A 6,967-nucleotide genomic window follows, 5' to 3' on the forward strand; every position below is an offset into this window, starting at 1 on the left:
CTTATTTTTCTTATACGTTATTTTGATCGTTGTTTTACGTATATGTTCCCATTCGTACAAATGTTTAAATATAGGACATGCATAATTTGGTAAACAGTATTTAACGGCAAAATTCAAAGTTGGTCTAACTTTCTCAGGTCATCGAACTTTAATGCACAATTAATAGCAGCCAACGAAACCTGCGAAATATGTGCACTTTATGTTAATCAATTGCGAATCAATTTAAACGATATGCATATTTACCGTATTTCATCATTATATTATAGTTGCAGAAGAAATCATAAAAAATAAATTTCAGTTTTTTTATGGTCAGACTCCTGTGAAAAGACTGTAGGCAGTTTAATAATATTATTTTCTGAGCGTCACGAAGATTTATCTCATTTAGGATCATAGGAGATATATATTACATCATTATCCCAATTGATCCATTTTTCCGCTAACACTTTCATACTGAAACACTTGTTTTCCCATAAGGACATTTCCGGCATGATAGGTAATAAAGATGTCATCGAATCACACGCGCCAATCAACATCATCTAACATCTGAAATCAACCACAGAAATTATTTTTAATGCTAAACATATGAATATCTGATAAAACTGTAGTATATAAAAAGTGTGTATAAAAAGCATATTACCTTCTCTTTGTTTAAAAAATAATAATACAAGTACTTTAATCAATTTTTAGTATTAATACTTTTTTGTGCATAAACACTAAAATAAGATTTAAGAAATAGTTCGAATACTAGCTGTGGGTCCTCTTAATATATACTCTAGGTGACATAAGAGAAAATGTCCTCTTTCGTAAGGCACATATTTAGTGATTATATGAACTCATGCAACACTGAGGTGACTTTGAAATAAGCGTCTTAGCAAAGCGATATTTACGGGTTCTTGGACCTACAATCAAGAGACACGGTATAGTGTCTCGTGCCAAGTACACGCGGAGCGAGACCGACCGTGACTCTTTTACGCGACGCGACGATTTGCGAATACTCGAGATGTTGAGATCTCATATAACGAGTGAACGGATCAAGTTTTAAGTAGGCTTGATCGATAGCTTGGGTCGAATTGAAGGGGGTATCTCCTATAATATTTTCCGCTACGTGCCCTACGAGCGGAGATATTGAGACGCAAAGTCCAAATGTGAAAAATTTTATTTAACCCTTAAATGCCACACCTCTCAAGAATCTCGTTAATGACACATGGGGTCTAAAAGACCCAGCATGAAAAATGTCTCCTTACTCATTGATTTTTTTATATTTAGTTATGAAAATTATTTTCAATGTTGTTCAAGGCTTAGAAAAGAGAATAAATGCTTATATTGTTAAAATTTCAATTTCAACGTAGTATAAAAGATTAAGTAAACTGAGTACTGCTAAGTGTACAACCGAGTGGGTCAATCACTCAACTATCATCAATGGGAGCATGAGCTCCATTTTTGGGGGGAACATTTGAAAATATATCATTATAAAGGGTCTGGGGACCGCTGGACCCCGAGTGGCATTTAAGGGTTAAGATACTCCTCCTCCTCCTCCTCCTAACGCCGCGACGTCTTATGACATATATATATGACACCGAAAACTATGGAGCGCACTATCTGGAACCCGTCATCGGCAACCTGGGACACCTAGACATCAAATTCAAGCTTGATTCATAAGAATCGACTTAAAAATTCCCTAGCGGCAAAATTAAAATTATGTCATGACATAATAAAAATTCGCTGAATAAAAATTATGTCTAGACATAATAAAAATTGGACGAATTAAAATTATGTCTAGACATAATAAAAATTAGATGAATTAAAATTATGTCTTGACATAATAAAAATTTCGAGGTTTAGCAGCGCCAAGTTTTTTTACAAGAAAAATTTATGTATTTTAATAAAATATTTTTATTTTGTATTGTTACCTCTGTAATTCTTTGTGATCAAATCTTTTATTCTATTGAAAAATACATATATAAACTTTGTATTTAAATAATAAATAAATTGTATTTCCTCGTTGGATTAAATATTTTAATAAAATATTTTTATTTTGTACTGTTACCTCTGTAATTCTTTGTGACCACTAAAAAATACACATGTAAACTTTGTATTTAAATATCTTGTATTCCCTTGTTAAATTTAAATAAAATTTTTTAATTTTATAAAATTGTTATCATACATTCATTTCTAATTGATACAATGTAAAGATTTTTCAAAGTAATGCAACAATTATTTTTTGAGGCAATATATATGTTCTCTCTGTAATTGGCGCTGTAATTTAAAGAAATATCATTTTTTTTTTGTAATTGTAATAAATCACTTGAAGCGCGGCTCTTCTTTTTGATAAGGTAACATAATTTTGTGATGTGTTTCACTTGAGTTATAATTTTTCGGAAATAAAGATACTATATACTGCTTAGATTTTTTCGAGATTTTTTGAGATATAAAGATTACGTCTACTACTTGTTACTTAGATTTTTTCGAGGTATAATACTACCACTTTCTTTTTTTCGAGGTAACAATATATACACTACTATGCGTGTACTTAATTGGCGCCTTTTTTTACCTTTTTTTTAAAAAAAGTAATTTTGTACGGATATTTAAATACAAAGTTTATTTTCAATAGAATAAAAGATTGAATCATGAAGAATTACAGAGGTAACAGTACAAAGTACAAATATTTTATTAAAATTTTTAAACACAATAATATCTACGGGATATATTCCAACAACTGATAAAGGCAATGTTCAATGCTTTATGGAGTCTCTTATTAACTCACCGAGTCATCTTGTTAAAACATTAGAAAATTTATTGAATGCAAATCATACTGTCATACAATGTGACGGTAGTTCTGAACATGAAACATTTATGGAAAATTTGCAACTTCTTGCAGAATACGATAATGTGGAAAATGCAGAAAACGTTGAGGCACTAAATAAATATGATCAAAGTGCTGTTGCATTTTTTGCTGGATATATATATATATATATATATATATATATATATATATATATATATATAGCGCGACGAAGCGTATTAGGAAAAACGAAGTGCGATAATTGTCGTGATTGCATGATGAAAACGCCAATGGAAAACGCAACTGAAAATGAGATGTACACAGAATTTCAAGAATATCCAAATGCAGACAAAGATGCTCCTGCAGTAACGAAATTGGTACGACCGACAGATCTTTTTACAAAAGTGGTCCAAACGCAATTAATGACATTCAATCGTGTATGGCTACATTATTGGCCATCAAAGCAAATTCTAGAAAAGATAACGAATGAATGTATAAATGCAATAAATGAAAAACACTGTGAATGGCTAGACAAAAATAATGCGTGCTACAATCATCGATTGCAAGCGTTGCAATTTATGACGAAGGTAAAATTGGACTCTCGCACGAGATATAACAATCGTGCTATAAAAGAAGGCAATACCCGCAGAAAAATGAGTAATTTGTTAAACAAATAAGAAATAATTACAAGATTGTAGCAAGATAGAATAAAAAAACTGCAATGCATAAGCGTAAAAAAGTAAGCAATAAAATAACAGAACGCAGAATTATTTTAAAATATAATGTAAATAACGCTTTTTACATATTAATTTTGTACAATATATGAAATACAATACTTTTTTAAATCTATTAGTGTTTTATTGCATCTTATCGTTCCGTCATTAGAGACAGAAATACTTTCTACATTGTATCATGACATTGCATCCATTATGTCACAATAGAGGCATATATGTTTGCAAATTATGTTACTTTGCAACGAGTATGAATTTCCAGTAATGAGAAAAATAAGCATAAATTTTTCAATTTCATATAGATGAAGATCAATCACAATTGAAATAATTGCATAAATCGTAGACTTAGCAGGTCTTGTCACGGAATATATAAAAAGTTGTAATATGTGATCATGCTTCAAAATTGTAAAATCATGCATTTTCTTGTTATCAATGATGCGTAATAAGATGCAAATTATAATAAAGATTTAAAAAAAGTACATTTAAATTTATTATATCCTGCTATTAACATAAGCATATTAAGTGTTGCGCACGTTATTCTACAACTATAATAACTAAACTGTTAAAAGTATTACTACTAAAAGTACTACTAAAACTAAAAAGTAACGTTCACACGTACTATGTATCAATGATTTTCATAAATCATTCGCAATAACAAACGTCGTAAAATATAAATATGAGAAAAAAAGACGTCAAAAATACAACTGATGTTTTTATTAAAGGAAACCTACATTTATGTATATTTCCCCGTGATGAAACTTGTTAGTCGAAGATTTATGCAATTATTTCAACTGTGATTGTGGTCTTTACGTCATGCTCATTAACAGCAACACAAAGTATTAATAAAACTTCTAAGTTTAAATCTTTTTTCTGCGCTTTCTGATAAATTTTTTTAAAAATGCGTTCTATGTTTAAATTGCACATCAGCTAAATATAAATAGTTTATATAGCATAGCCTTAAAAAATTAGTTATTTCCAAATAATATACGTATATATATTTTTTATTTTTCAAAGATATTAATGTATTAACTATATTTATATTAATAAGAGAAATAGGATCGCAACGATAAACAATCAATTTAGTAACAAAGCCATGCGATCTAAGCCTCCTAGGCCAAACCTAGGCCTTTTGGCAGCCTCATCTTAGTTTCTGTATGAATATATACTATATACTAGCTGGTTACCCGTGCTTCGCCCCGGAGGACATGTGTAATAATACACGCAAATAATCTCACTCAATAGTCTCTCTCTCTCTCTCTCTCTCTCTCTCTCTCTCTCTCTCTCTCTCTCTCTCTCTCTCTCTCTCTCTCTCTCTCTCTCTCTCTCTCTCTCTCTCTCTCTCTCTCGCTCTCTCTCTCTCTCTCTCTCTCTCTCTCTTCTCTCTCTCTCTCTCTCTCTCTCTCTCTCTCATCTCTCTCTCTCTCTCTCTCTCTCTCTCTCTCCCTCTCTCCCTCTCTTTCCACTCTCTCTCCCACTCCCTCTCCCACTCCCTCTTCCTCTCCCTCTCCCACTCTCTCTCCCACTCCCACTCCCTCTCCCTCTCCCTCTCCCTCTCCAAGATTCGGTCAATTATTTTGCGTAAGAATTAAAAAATTAGAAAAACCGGTTTCCAGAAAATTGGTAACGAAAAACTATACACTCTATAGCACTCCCCGGAAAATTCTACCCCTATTTTATATGTTTCTAATACAAATTCGGTCCAATAGTTTTTAAGTTAAAAACGTTCAAACATACACCACACACACACACACACACACACACACTTGTAAGAATTAAAAAAATGGGTTTCCAGAAAATAGATAACGAAAAACTATACACTCTATAGCACTCGCCGGAAAATTCTACCTCTATTTTATATGGTTCTAATATAAATTCGGTCCAATAGTTTTTAAATTACCGTTTTTTTTTTTTTTCTAATTCTTACGGGTGTGGTGTATGTTTGAACGTTTTTAACTTAAAAACTATTGAACCGAATTTGTATTAAAACCATATAAAATAGGGGTAGAATTTTCCGGGGAGTGCTATAGAGTGTATAGTTTTTCGTTATCTATTTTCTGAAAACCGATTTTTTTAATTCTTTTACCCGTAAGAATTAAAAAAATAAAAAAAATTGGTTTTTAGAAAATCGGTAACGAAAAACTACACACTCTATAGCACTCCCCGGAAAATTCTAGCCCTATTTCATGTACTTGTAGTAAAAATTCGGTCCAATAGTTTTCAAGTTATTAACGTTCAAACATACACCACCCGTAAGGATTTTATATAATAGTATAGATAATAGTATAGATATACATATAAATTTTTCCAAACAAAAATTTGGAATTAATTTGGATTAATTTGGAAAAATTTATATGTAGGGGAGACCGGGGCTATTTGTGACACTGCTGAAATTTTGTCGCGGGCCTAACTTTAAAATGCTTGCTGCTATAGAAACCTGTAATATCAATCACAGATGTTTCTTAGTGTCCTCTAGGTACCAACGGAATGGCATTTGCGTGTCAACCATTTTTCTCTCTCAGTGACAGAAAGTTTGATTTCAAGTGCTTAAAGTAAATTTTTTCAAATCCCAAAAATTTGTTTTCTCGCCGAATAAAATAATAAGAGATCCAAAACGGTAAGTTGTATTCAGTCACTCGACTTCACTAAGCATAATGCATGAGTAGATTTTATGGTATTCTTTCTTATCTGTAAGTAACGGATCATGAATAAGGAAAAATCACGCCGGGGCATTTCGTGACACAAGCAATCGGGGCAACCAAAAACGCCACGAATAAGCGTTCAAAGGAAAAACCAATTCGCAGGGGCCGTGGACGCCTTCGAGAAGTGGTTTCCCGTAATCGAATGTGAGCAATGAAGGCAATTAATGGAACAGGCGTTACATTTTTCCTCATAATTTTTTATACATATAATATGTAAATTCTGACAAATAAAGGCTTTTTCAAAGTATAAAGTAGATAAAAATTGCAAAAACGAAAGAAATCTATATAGTTTGTTTAATCAGAGAAAGTGTTACGCATTATTCCGTGGTTTGTTACGAATTACCCCGGCTTCAGGGCAATTCGTGACACATGACACAGCGATACATTTCTTGATATATTTCGAGACTTGTAAGAGAAAAACCTACATTTTTTTTTCTTTTAAACTAGAGAGATGGACAATTACATCGCACTAATAAAAATTTTTTAAACATTTATACGACGCGAGAAAAAAATTTGAAACAAAAATGTGTCACGAATAGCGGTCTCCCCTATATATATATATATATATATATATATATATATATATATATATATATATGTATATATATATATTCATACAGAAACCAATATGAGGCTGCCAAAAGACCTAGGTTTGGGTCGCATGGCTTTGTTACTAAATTGATTATATTTATATTGTTAGAAATCTTAATATTGTAGAATGAAGGAGAGAGGTTTTTAGTGGGTGCAAGCCCCAC

Source organism: Temnothorax longispinosus, chromosome 7, assembly GCF_030848805.1.
Source record: "Temnothorax longispinosus isolate EJ_2023e chromosome 7, Tlon_JGU_v1, whole genome shotgun sequence".
NCBI lineage: Eukaryota > Metazoa > Arthropoda > Insecta > Hymenoptera > Formicidae > Temnothorax > Temnothorax longispinosus.